This window comes from Melopsittacus undulatus, chromosome 2 (genome assembly GCF_012275295.1).
Source record: "Melopsittacus undulatus isolate bMelUnd1 chromosome 2, bMelUnd1.mat.Z, whole genome shotgun sequence".
Lineage (NCBI taxonomy): Eukaryota > Metazoa > Chordata > Aves > Psittaciformes > Psittaculidae > Melopsittacus > Melopsittacus undulatus.
Window position 1 is genome coordinate 97,157,764 of NC_047528.1, and position 14,509 is coordinate 97,172,272.

A 14,509-nucleotide genomic window follows, 5' to 3' on the forward strand; every position below is an offset into this window, starting at 1 on the left:
ATGAACCTTGCTAACCGTAGTAGTATTTTGATACTGCATGGGCATTCCTGACACCTCTGAAACAGAAGTAAATAATATTTCCTGGAAATTCCACTTTCATAAATAAAGGTTGTTTATTCTAGAAACGTAAAACCTCATTTTGAACCCTACCAGTCTGTATAAAAGGGCTTTACTGAAAGATATGTTATGGTTGCATCATAGATGATAGTAAGACCATCAAACTACATGAGGTAAGAGGGACAAGAACACATGGCAAAGTCTAAAAGGACGCATGAGACTGCAGATGCTCAGTTTAAATTGCAGTTTAAGAATATCAGTAGGAGGAATGCAAACTCCAGCATGCTGTCCCAGATGTCAAGCTCAGTCTGAGACCAGTTATGACCTTGATAGCAAGACTGAATGAATTTGTTACCAAAGAATTTTCTCAAGGGTTTTTATCTGAAGGACTGGACAAGGCAGTCTGAGACAGAAGACAAATTTCTACTTGGTTAAGCTTTGTAAACGCACTGAGCAATAGGAGTTCAAAAAAAAAAAATCTCTAGGCAAAATAGGCTAACTCAGATTTTAAGATCCTTAGATCTAAAAAATGTGAGCTATCTCTGCCCAGGTGTGAGAGAACAGCCAAATCTTTTTTTTGTGACAAAATTAATTGAAGAAAACTAGCATGCTTTTAAGGTTTTTTTGATTTTTTAACTGAAAATGGTATTTCCTGATTTTTAAATAAAAATTAACTTCATGCTCTGCTTATTGTATATTAAACCGCATTGTCATTAGGAAATGAGCAAAGTAGCTAAAGCTAAGTTAGATAAAGAATTTTGTGCTTGGAGAGTGGCACAGAGAATAGCATCCAAGTCCTTGTATGAGTTGGAACAAGCATGTGTTGTTCTACATTCAGGGAGATAAAAAAGAAGACAGAAGTATAACTAATGCTGCAGCCATGGTGAGCAGTGAAAACGGTGGACAGTTCATTAATAGGGCTCTACTCATATTTCTGAAACATTTTATATAAAATACTTCTTTAAACTTTGACTTTGAGCAGTATAATGTGATTTTGAAAAGAGAAGCTGTAAGAAAAAATATTACTATTCCAATTATTAGACTTTGGTAGCTGTGCTGCATGATTTACAGCTATTAATAGTTCCATTGGATACTGACCACTCTACTAGACACTACAATTTATAGTCATTTAATACGCCAGAACTTATGGCTGCTCTATAAGTAATCTGTCTGAGAAAAGCAATAGTAATTTAATTTATGACAATGCAATAAATTATTTTTCAGCCATGTTTACCAAGAACACTACTGGGATGATATTTCAAAAGCCAAAAGTATGTCATAATGATCGCTTGCTTGCAATCATCTATCTTATTTTCTGTTTCTGGTGTCAGATTAAGTTTCTTATCTTTGCAAATGGAATAGTTTGAAAACAGTTCTGCGTTTACAGATGGACAAAAAATGTTTAAAATATACTCTTTGGACTTCTGGAAAACAGACATGACAAAAAGATGTAATTTTGGTCTGTTTATGTAAGTGTTTTAAACAATGAAAAGCTGAAAATATCTGTTTCATATTGAACTTAAGCTCAATATACTATAATCAAAAGAGTTATTTGAGGCATCAGATGTGTAGGTTTTTTCTTCTCTCACTACTGTTCTTTTTTATATTAGGGAATTAAGTGCATGTGATCACACTGATTATCTCCCCTACTGTCCTGCTTCTCTTTGATGCAGTATAAGCCTTACTATATAAAATAACTCATAGAATCAAAACTCGACACATTTATTCAAAAGGATGCCTCAAAGTATATATTTATACTTGAATAGCCTTTAGCCTGAAGTTTTTAGTAACCAAATTAAACACTAAGAAATAAATAGATTTTTACATTTCTTTAGAATGTCAAAGAAGACTTGTTGATATTTTTGCAATACTATATGGTAACATGACCTTAATATAAATTAGAGACAATTTATATTATATTTCAGAATATAATATATAAATATATTACCTTCTGACAGCAGTAATTCATATATGGATTTTCTTTATAAATGGGTATGTTTGGAAAGTAAAAGCAGGAATTGTAAGAAAGCATCTACTTATACATATAATTAACAAAACCAAGGAATAGATCTGAAAAAAGCAATTAATGTCAACTTTGAAACAGAAAGTAAATATCATTAAGAATTAGAAGTTATCTAAGAATGTAATTAAAGGGTGTATGAAATAATTAGAAGAATGAATGTGAATTGTTATACATAGAAGTGGAAAATGTAACTCAAGATTTTTATAGTAATCAAAGCAAAAAATTAATCAGGGAGGAAATAAGAGCTCTGGGGTATGAGATGGGAAATGGGATGGCAGAAGATAGTGAAATTATTGAAATATTAAATTAATACTTCCTTAATATAATTACAAAGTTTAACACCAATGGATCATTGGCTGTCAATAGCTTCATGCTTAATTCTGTGCATGTGCAGTTAGGCTTGTTTTCCCATCTCAGTATGGTTAGATTTGTAAGTTAGAGTTGAATCTTAATTATTTTTTTAAACTTCAGAAGCACAGAATGGAAATAGTTCCTTTCTATCACTGAGATTTTTATTAAATTTGTATCATGTCTATTTAATTCACACAGTTCCTTGATATCCCTAGAGAAAATATTTTAAACATCAGTGCTGCTGTTAACTTCAGCATACTATAAAGTAAATCCAGAGGATTGCAGTAACAAATACTTCCTTGCTGTCCTTTATTTTTTTTTAATATGTAGTATAAACAATCAAATGGTTTTATATATAAAAATGCTAAAGTCAGAAAGTCGATTCTCCAATAACTTCAGCTGACTTTGATAGGAATATTGAAAATATAAGCCAAAGTATGTGATCAAAATAACTGAACTAGCTTTAAAAAAAAACAAACAAAAATTCATCTCAGTATCAAGCCAGTAAATGAAGTATATACTAAGCTGATATTTAAAGATTTGAAGTTTATTTGGAATACTTTAATTATACAGTCAGCTACTTAGATGGGAAATAGCTACTGAAATCACATTTCAGAGAATTAATAATCACATCTAATATGGAAATGATAACATCTCATGTTTCCTGTAAAGATTTCATTATCATCTACATGGACAATGGGAAAAGCAGATGCAATCCTTCTATATACTGTCAGAAATAACAAAGCAGATCTAAATATTTTAGGATTTCATCTTTCACAGACTTGAATTTTAATCAGTCTAATATATGTGTAACTAAGGAACTGTTTCTCTGTGTATTTTTCTTTGCTAATTTTAGAAATACATGCTGATTTACCAGTCAAATCAGCCATTTAGTTCTTAAAACAATCCAATCAAATTATAATTAACCTTTCAAACTAAGCATGTAACTAATGTAATCTAATTCTCAGGTGTAGCAATAGAGTGTGGGACCTGAAAGTATCTGATCCCCTGCAAGTAAATTCAGGGAAGGCTTCAGTCTTGTGTTTGATACCCTACTCTCTCTTTTCTCTTGGTAGAGGCCTTTATCCTGAGTAGCTGTGTGTAGAGTCCAACGTGCAATTTGGTTCTCCTTGTGTTCCAACAAACCTTGACCGTGGCAGCAAACCCACCTGAGGCTTCAGCTGATCATTAGTTTGGTAATTGCAGGCTTGGATTACACTTGCTAATTTAAATCCACAGACTGGATGAGTCTTTAAAAGTCTTTATCACCACTTGACCCATCTGATAATACCACAAAACAGGTATCACATCTGTTACCTGCTCCAGTAAATACGACAAATTCTTGAAACATGTAAATAAATGAAGGGCAACTTGTGATATCTGCATTTAAGGAAGAGCCATATACAAGTCAGTGCTAAAAAAACATCCTGAATGTTTTCAGAAAATTATCTTGATAGAGAAATCTCTCTTCTAATCTTTTATAAAATTGGTTATGAAGCAAAGGTGAAAATGTGGAATTCATAATCAAAATAAACAACAGGTGTTCTGAATCCTTTTCCATAAAAAATTAATTTAGAAAGAGCTAGATGATGTGAAAAATGAAAGAAAAATGATTATGATCCAATTAGGTACAAATGAAATGAGGCAATATGGTTTACTACTTAGCATTTTAAACCCCTTCCTTTTAAGTGGATGAAGATTTAGTAACTTGGCATTTTTTTGAAAAAGTAGTCGGATGGGAACTGTCTTTGAAATTTGCAACACATTTAAATAGTCAAAAGTAATTGGACTCTGTTATAACATGTAGTGCCTGCTGTGTGAGTCATTAGCATTCTCATAGTTCAAGTATATGCACTAATAAAATTATGATGAGCTAGCAGAAGCACCAACTCAATATTAATCCAGCCTTTAGACAAATATTGTAATAGGATTTGCACATTTAAGGGGCAAATTATCCTCTCAGTGTGTGCTCTGTATATCTAGGGTATTAATATTAATGTGCATTGAAAGAAAAATACATCCATAATAACAATTACCTTTAAAATTCAAATCCATATAGGACATGAAATTATAAAAATATTTATCATTTTCTCCATAGTTCTCAGAATGTGAAATGAGGATCCATTTTTTCTATACTCTTTTGGAGGACTGAATAATGGTTAAAGTGTTATGCATTTTTGTTTGGTTTTGTTGTTGATTCTATCTGCATGGATAACTTCTGTACCTTTAGTGTTGCTGCTGATTTACCTTAACTACAGATCATAATCTTTGTGTAGTGGCTATCCAGCTGAAATATACTACTAATATGCAAAGCTGCTGAAAATTATTCTGTAGTGAGTAGTCACTGCAACTGAGCCAGGTATCCTAACAAAATGGTAATCTTAACTGACTGATAAGCTAGCTCTTCTCCAGTTCTAGCTCTTCCTCTTTCTCTGTGGACTTTATCACTTCCTCCAAAGCTGGCTGCTGTTGCAAGAGGGAAGGCTAGTGAGTTTGACCGTCTTAATTCTAAGAGAATTATCTTACAGAAAGGCATCACTGGGTGAACAGCAGAATGGGTGAGCCATACTCTTTTTCACTTGGAGGCACAGATGTAATTTTACCTGCAATGTCAATACGACAGAACTGGAAACAGTCCATCAGGTAGGCTACTAAGCTAATTCAAGACTGAGTCTGTGGCCTCTTATTTCTTTATCCCAGCTAGTGGCTTTGCTGTTGATCCCTGTAACAGTGAAGGGATTCAGTGTTTGTCTTGTGCCTCCTAGGAGAGGGAAAGATTTGTATTCCCTTAGGATCAAAGAAAAGAGAAACTTAGCTAGCTGTCTCTTTCTCCAGAGAGGAATCTCTGCATCTTAAATCATGTTCTTGACATGTTGTGTGCACCTCTGCAAAAAAAAATCTCAATCATTCGATCTTTGGCATAGTTCGTGTCTCAATGAGAAGTTATTTTGCACAAAAAGCCTTCAGTTTGACTTTTCTGTCTCTGTATGAGGTGTCAATATTCTTGCAGGTGTGTTGAAAGTGAAAAATGTTATTGTCTTTTGCTACTCTGTGCTTGTAGAAGTGCTTCAGAGAGAAAAAAACATTTGCATTCACTTGTCTCCTTGAAGCCTGAGCCTAGATAAGCTAAAGAGGACAAGCAACCACTTTCTTCCCTGAAAGTGGAGATTGAAAGATTTAGGGAACATGGAATTTACACCCAGCTCTATGAGATCCTGCTGGTTTAGTTGCTAGGCAGATTATCTGATTTCACTTGTGCAAAAGCAGAATCCATTGACTGTATTTTGCTGCTACAAATATAGATACAGAATGGAGCTTGAGACCCTTGGAACTAGTGGCTTTACTGTACATTTACAAATTTGAGGGCTGAGTGGCCTGCAGGAAGCTGTGAAGGGAACGCAGAGGTGACAGGAGGGTGAAGTAGAAAAGGTGCAAGAAAGACAGATTGTTACATGATTGTTAGCTTGAGCAGCAGCTCCTCTTCAATTAGCACTATTTCTAATACAGAGAACTTCCAACAATATTTTTCACTGTATTTTTCATTAAAAAAAATTACTCTGCATCTTCTCACTAATGAGAATAGATGAGAAGACAAATGGTAATAAGTGCATATTTTAAATTTTAAACAGCAGAAGAAAAATACATAACTGGAAAAAAAAACCTCATGGTTTCTTCAGTGTCCATGTCCAGGCTCTGTTGGGGGGCAACGGCGGCCTCTGTGAAGACACAGCCAGTTCCAGCTGGATACAATGGACTCATTGCAGGTCACGGCTGACCCCTGCTGACACAATGGTGGCATTTGGGAAAGCCTGGGTAAGGAAGGGAAAAATGCTGGATGGAAGTGAACAGTCACAGAATGGTTGAGGTTAGAAGGAAACTCTGGAAAGGTCTGGTCTAAGCACCCTGCTGAAGCAGGACAACCTACAGCCAGTTGATAAGGATAATGTCCAAATGGCTTCTAAATATATTCAGGGATGGAGACTGAACACTCCCTGAGCAATCCATTGCAGTGCTCAGTCATCCACACAGTGAAAAGTGTTTCTTTGTGTTCTAATGGAAACTCCCATGCTTCAGTTTGTGCCCACTGTCTTATACTGTCACTGGGAACCACTGAAAATGCCTGGTTGCATCCTTTATGCACCCAGCCCTCAGGTGTTTATATACATTGATAAGATCCACACCCTTTCCCCTCCATTCCTGAGTCTTCTCTACTCAAGGCTAAAGAGCCCCAGCTCTCTCAGCCTTTCCTCACAGGAGAGACATTCCAGTCCTTTATGCATTTTTAGGCCTTTCACTGGACTCTCTCCAGTATGCCCATGTGTCTCTTGCAATGAGGAACCCAGAACTTGACACAGTACTACAAGTGTGGCCTCACCAGCACTGAATACGTAGGGAGGATACCTCTCTAACCTGCTGGCTGCACTCCTCCCAGTGTAGCCCAGGATACCAGTAGCCTTCTCTGCTGGAAGGGCACATTTCTGCCTCATGTTTAACCTTGTTTCCCCCAGGACTCCCAAGGCCTTTCCTGCCAGGCTGCTGCTTTCCAGCTGGGTGGCCCCCGGCATATACTGATGCTAGAGTTGCTACTTCCTGGGTGCAGGACTTTCACTTTCCCCTTGTTGAACTAATTTGCATTCAAACTAACTGTTCAGTGTCCCTATGCCTTCTCATTGGGAGAGGAAATGCCAAAATGATGCCATTGATCTAAACTTTCTGCTTCCTCCTGACTTCTGTTTGGAGGCTGTCACAGTATGAATCCGAAGATAGCAGGGTTTAAAGCAGCATATGGTCCTGCTCACACACTGGAAGGGTAACAGGAGGATCACCACTGAAATGGAACTATTTTTCTCCTCCACATCAAAATCAGTAACCATCTGCCTTCTGAGCTTTAGTAAATGAATTTTCGTAGTATCCTGGAGAGAAATCCTCTTACTTGTCATGTTGTCACACTGTGACCCCCTGCCTAGCTTAATAATTTTCAGAAGCAGAGGGAGTCTGTCTCCTAGGGCTCATGGAAAAATCATTAAGTAGAATGATGAGACACCAACCAAAACCACTATGCTTTTTCTTCCTAAGGAAACAAGGCTTATATGAAGAGTGGAAACTGAGGTCAGTCAAAACAGGTTATACTTGGCAGCAGCCAACCTGCAATCCTGCAGGTGTACAGGTCCCTACCCTCCCCAGCACCAACCTTCCCTCACACTGGTGAGACTCTGGTGTCTCTTCTATTTTAGCAGATGCTCTGCACTGAACATGACATCTTCCTTTGCATGGATTCTGCCATACCTGTGAAATTCATCTTCTTATCCTACTTGGTCAGAGTAACCGATTCCAGTCAGATTCCCCATTAAAAGGTACTTCTATGCAACCAGTATTCCATATGCAGTGTATATAGCCACTTTTACTGGAGAGGATTTTTTTTTTAATGACAATGAATTATGTTTTTTTTTCCTACAAAAATGCCAAACACAGGTATTTAAAGGAATAATTAATCTCAATATCTCAACAAAGAAATAACTCTGCATTGATTGCTAGCTAATATAAACAATCTTTGGTGTAATATAAGAGTTGATCAAACTGTGGAGAATGAAAATCAAATTCTTGAAATCTGTCTTTAAGTTGCTCTTATTATTCTCTTTGCATTTCAGATTCCTGCAGTGGGACTAGTATCACTTTAAAATGCAGAGGTTTAAAAACTTCCTGCAAGTTTGAGGTAACCAGTAGCTAAAGTGATTTATATTCCCTTTTGATTATTATTTTTAACATACGCAAGACAACCTTTGTCCTTAAACTGGAATAAAAAGCAATTCTTGGAAATTTTGCGGAAAAAGTGTTACTTCAGTTTTAATTTTGTACCTTTATAGGGTATTTTCAGCTGACTTATACAGCGTTTTTTGAAAGAACAGAGACAGTAGTAAGCTTAAATGCATTGCAGCAGTATTAAAAATGAACCTTTCTCTGTACCCAAACATAGTAGATGCTATTTTGAAATAAACTAATAGATGCTTTGAACAATTAATTAGCCATTAGAATGTAAGTACTTGTTTAATAATATTTCTGAATATTATCGATACATTAATAATTATTTAAATATATATTTTTTCTTTTCAATTGCCTATTTAATAATCTTTAACTAGGTGATTTCATAATATTTTCTAGTATGTTTGGATATAAAGATCTAAAGACATCTCATAAAATCCCCTCACTCTCTAAGCATGTAATAGTTGACCATTAAAAATATGACAGTTTCTAAGTGAGACTCCCATTAAGTGATACTGTGCATGAAGAAGAAATGGTAAAAGTGAAAACATGTTAATCTGTTGGCAAAGTGCAAAAATGCAGGTTTATACCTTTGTGATATAGACTCCTTGTGCCTCAAGGTATGAATTTCAAAGACAGACTATGACGGGAAAATCAGAAGAACATAAGTAGTTTTGCATAAGCTTTACCTCAGTGTAATAACAATTCTATTATTTGGAGAACGGGTTTTTTTAGCTGTTGCTGGCCAAAGTAAATAAACAAAACAAAAAAGGCACCTAAGAAACATTTAAACTATCTGAAGAGTACATGGTTGTGAAGTAATTGTGAAGTCATTGTGATTATGTAACACAAGATTAAGCGCTGAAAAAAAGATAATTGTGAAGGTCAAGAGACCCATTTTGTCTTTGCCTCGGAACAACTCAAAAGACAAAGGACCTGACAGCTCACTGTTGCTTGGGCACATGGCCGGGGGGCAGAGCACGGATCCTCCTCCAGGTAGGTGGGGGATACTTCTCTGCGATTTCTGCCCTGAAGCCGTTGCCCGGCTGACCTGTGGGAGGGTTCCGGGAGAGCCGGACCCTATAAAAGGACACTGTGCTGCAGTTATGTGGCTCGGTTTTCCGAACTGGACAAAAGTGAGGTCCTTGACCACGAGGACTACAACTGAAAAGACTACTCCTTGACCACGAGGACTACAACTGAAAAGACTACATCTGAAAGGACTCCCACTCGCTGACCGAGAAGACGTCGCTGGATCCATGGGGTGGGTGATGCTATTTGTTGTTTATTTCCCTTTTTTCTTTCCTGCCTCCTTTTCTCAAACCTCGGATCTTTTATATGAATAAGAATCTGCCAAGACTTTTGTTCTCCTGACAGTTTTAGGGCAGTTTACAATAAAATGAATTGTTGTTTGGTTTTCCAACCTCTGGAGGGCCTGTGGGTTTGTCATGTGAACCGCGCTGTGTCAAAATATCCCTGTACGCTGGACCCGCCGGGGGGAGGGGGGGGGGGGGAGAAGCTGGACAGTTACGCAAACCAAAAGTCTGTTTTGGTTTTCAGATAGGATTCTGATGGACCATTTTTAGAGGTAATATACATGTGGCTTGCAAAGAAGTCAGTAACTCTTAGATGAGAGTTTAGACTTCTCAGTAGAGGGACAGAATGAGTAATTTTTACGTCTTCATTGTCAAATGTAAAACAATACAATACATGATTCTTAACGTCATACTGGTAAACTATTACCCATGGCAGTCTAAAATTATTGTTAATTGTTCATAAACACAATTAGAAAAACACTTAGAAAAAAACACTTAGGACTTAGAAAAATAATAGGTTTATAGGATCCTACAATGTTTCCAGCAACCTCGGTAAAGAACATAACAGGGAGATTCAAGCAGTATCTACTTAACACTGGACTCCTGTGTCTAAGTACTTTGACAATTTAGAAAGCTTTCCTACTATCTTTAACATCTATTAGAACTAACCCCCTAAAACTACAGTGACTTTTCACCAGCAACTCAACATAGGTTAGCACAACTGTACCACCAGCAAAGGAAATTAAGTAAGATAAAACATTAATTAATTTAAAAGAAAAAAATGTCCATGATTGTATTCAAACCAAATTACCTTCTCTTAGTTACTTAACACTCGCGAACCCCTTCGTACAAGATTTTAAGAGAGCTCTTGCACTTTTGAAACTTTTGCTACATTTGGAGGCTTATGTTTATTCTCACCCTATCCATTATGCTGGAGTGCCATTTATAAGAACTGCAAATATAAAATATACCCGCAATTCCGGAAATTTGAGAGCTGTGTTTTTGGATCAGAACTTTATTTTCTATAATAAAATGGACCTGCATTGCAATTAGATCATGTAACTAACATACACCAGACCAGAAGTGAATTCAGTGGAGTAAAGACAAAGTATGAAATAGTATGTCATTCTCTATAACAATTAAAGGAATCAAGTAACTTTCTCATTCTCATCTGTTACTTGGGCTTTCCCTTAAAATAGTGAAAGGTCCTATAAAAGCCTCAAAATATTAATATAATGAGTGATATTTCCAGTTTCGAAGGTATTTAGGAGAGAAGACTTGTCATAAATAGTAGAGTGTTCTTTCTTGTGCTTTGTTTCTGATAAAATAGACATTTAATTTACACAGGAAATGGAAAAGTTATGTCAGGTAAGAGTAGAGCAGAACAAGGAAGAACAAAGTTGTGTTGATGAAGAGATATTTTAAATAATCAATACAGACCAACCATTATGCTTGCCACATTATTTCAAAACTGCATGACTGCAGGGACACTGTAATTAACCCAGCATAAATCAAATAACTGGGGGGGGGAGGGGGGAGGAAATCAGCTGTTATGCAATTCTAAGAAATGTATGTATGGTCTAACATGATTTGCATACTGCGAGAGTTCAGACTTTCTTTCCAAGTAAGATCACAGAGAAAATCAGCCTGAATTTTCTGTGTGCTACACCATTTTCTTTCTTCATCACTGTTATCTTTCTGGTTTTGAATGAAGCATGTTGTGTTTTGTTGTAAATGCCAGGCTTCAAGAACTGATTGTTCTTTTGTTTTTTATTGCCTTGATACTGCAGGGCTTTTTATCTCTGAATCTATTCTAAGTGCTAAAATTATATTGAACTTTGCTTATTTTTTTGAGAAGACTTCTTTGTAAAAACATGAGTGATTTGAGGGCATAGCATTTGAAACATCTGAGTATTTCCACAAAGAGTTTGCCTGACTGAGAAATTAAGGGTATTATATTCATAAAGTGACTTTTGTTTTTCCCCACACCTCCCCAGGTCTTCCCTCAACACTAAAACTCAAAGAATGTATAAAAAAAATGGATATACACAAATAGTTTAAAGTATTCATGTGAACATTTCGAGTGTTCCTCCATGTAAATATTTGTAACTTCAAAGAAGGAACTTTTAAATATACTGAGTTTACAGTAAAAAATTAATATTTTTAGATTTTAAATTTATATGTTATTTGACAAATATAAAATAGTCAATTTATGCACTTTTTTTAATAAACCGGATCAGATTAAGTACAAATCCAACTGTTATTGCCTAACCCTCCACCCTCAAAAAAACCCCACAAACAAACCCCCACAAAACCCACAAGAGCACAAAACAAAAAAATCCATAAACAAACCAAGGAAAAGATTTCTTTTAGAGTTTTACTATTTATAAGTAAGTTTTAAATTTTTTAATTTAATTTTTATGTTTGAATTTCCATTATAAAACAAGATGGAAAAATACTGCTTTTCATGTAAAAATAGTCCATATTTGTCAACTGAAACTTTTATATCTCTTTTCTGAATCAGTCACTGAATCCAAAATCAGGTGTTTGTATAGTTCCATCGCTCATGAGCATTTGATAACATGATCGTTTACTTAGTTTTTTGCCTGGCAGGATTTCTGTCTTAAAGATTATATGAAAGTGTTTTACCACTGTGGACTGTGCCAAAGCCAAATCTCAAATTTTCTATTTTAAAACGTGAAGAAACACTTTTAAGTCTCAATGTGGCATAACAAAGAATGAACAGAGGTTTTAAAACCGTCTGTTTCCCTCATTTCAGTTGAGCAATTTGTTTTCAGTTGTAACTTCCCTATGTGATTTTATGATACTTTTGAAAGAAAGAAGTGGATAATCAAAAGCACAGCCTTTGGTTATCTGTACAAAACTCACGGTTCCAGAAACAGCTGACCTGCATTTCCTTAATTTCCCCCCCCAAACCTCACTATTCAACCCAGCTCCCATGAGGACAGGGAAGAGGTGAGTGAGCGTGCTCTGGTTTTCCTCTGCATTCCTAGATTCAGTGACAAGGTAGGAGGGCAGCCTAGCCCTCAGGGGATCAGCTCTTCGTTAAAACCATCTGTGCTTCCCATCCCTTTGAGCAGAGCAATTTGTGTGTTTAAGATGACTGTAAGTGGAATGGAAACTGTATACATTGCATTTAGTAGAGATATCATGAACACCTGCCTTCTCTAAATGAATACACTCCTTTGCTCGTACTTCAAAACAGGACAACAGTTCAGTAGAAATACGTGTTAATTATACCATGCGTGCAATTATTCTATCCGGGGCTTTCTGTGGCTATAAGGAGACAAATGACTATACTTTTGCTCTCTGGTCACACAGACAACATGCATTTTTTTTTTTTTGTGGGATGTTTTTTCCATTTTAGATTATTTTTTAAGGTATTAATCAAAATGTATATCTGTAAAGTTTTATAAGTTATTTGCCTGAATTTTGCTGAAATACAATTAGTAACTCAACTGGATTCATTAGCTAAAAGGAATGTTTTAAGATCTGAGAAAATGTATGTAGAACTTTTAGGGAAACTTGAGCTTGGCAGCCATTTTTAGTGTTGCCTCATATTACTTCTTTGATGGGGATTCTGAAACTAAGAATAAGTGAGGAAATGATAGCCTGTGACTAAGGTTTGAAATTTTCAGTGTGTATATATTTGTATGAATCTGGTAAATACTATACTATGCAAGAAAGCAATTATTTTGTTTAATGTCACAGTCTGCATATATACTAGTGAGCACTTCCTGAGATAAGCAAATGATTGGTTAATATATTTGCTCAAACTTTAGCTTTGAATTCAAATTTCAATTCCTTTTAGTACATTAATGCTTTCAAGAAATAGTTCAGTCACTTAAGTAGAATATAGTAAATAAGCTACAGCAATTAGTGATTGTCAGTACACACTCCTAAAGCGTGTACTTGTTTATCTTGAAATCTTACTAATATATAGCATACTTTTCTTTATAATAATTGGATTACTAAAATTAAAATCTTGTCAAATACATTCAGGAAAATAAAAAGGGTGCATTAGTAAAAATGCTATTATATATTTACAGCATCTTTGGATAGCTAAATGAAAGTCTTTGTTTAACCATATATAGAAATAATGGTAATTTTGTAATGGAAAAGTTCTCCATGGGCAATACTTTTCCTTTCTCATTTTCCTTAATTAAGTTTCTGCTTTTTAAGGTTCTCTGTTTGAATCATTAGAGGAGCTACATCTACACAGATATTTTAGATTTGCTTTTGTTCCCATGTGACTGTTGAGCATTTCCTTGAGTATTGGGCATTTTCCATGAGTTCCCTTGAAAGAAGGTGTACATTCACGTAATGAACAAATCATGAGTCATTAAAATTTAAAGCTGTAAAAAAAATGAGCAGAAGCGCAATGTTGAATTACTGTAGAAACTTTAGTTGAAAGGAATTTCATCCTGTCTAACCTCTTTCCTGAAGCAGGATTACCATTAATACCACAACAGCGTACCCTCTTTGAGGATCACACTATCATCTCCATTATAAATGTTCTTCCTGATTTCCAGTCAGAGCTTGTGGCCATTTCACCTTGTTTGTATTATTTGTCCATGCTGAGAAGAGTTTGTCTTCATCTCCTCTGTAACACCTGTAGGTGTAGGCTGCTACTGATTGTCCCTTGGCCCAAGCCCAGTTTTCTCTGTAGGATATGTACTAAATCCCTTTGGCAATCCCAGTAGTCCTCTGGAGGTCCCTGTTAGTTTCTCAATATTCATTTCAAACTCGTCTTGATCCAAAGCAGTATTGTAGATGCAGATTCATCAGTATCTAGTAGAAGATGATAATCATAGAATCTAGATCTGCTGCTGGTGTAATGGAGCCCAGGATTCAACCTGCTCTACTTGTTACATGAGCACACAGCTGGCTTAAATTCAGTCTGGCATTCACTGTAATCTCCAGGTGCCTTTTATCAGGCCTGCTACTCATCCAGTTAGCTCCCAGGCACTATGGTATTCTC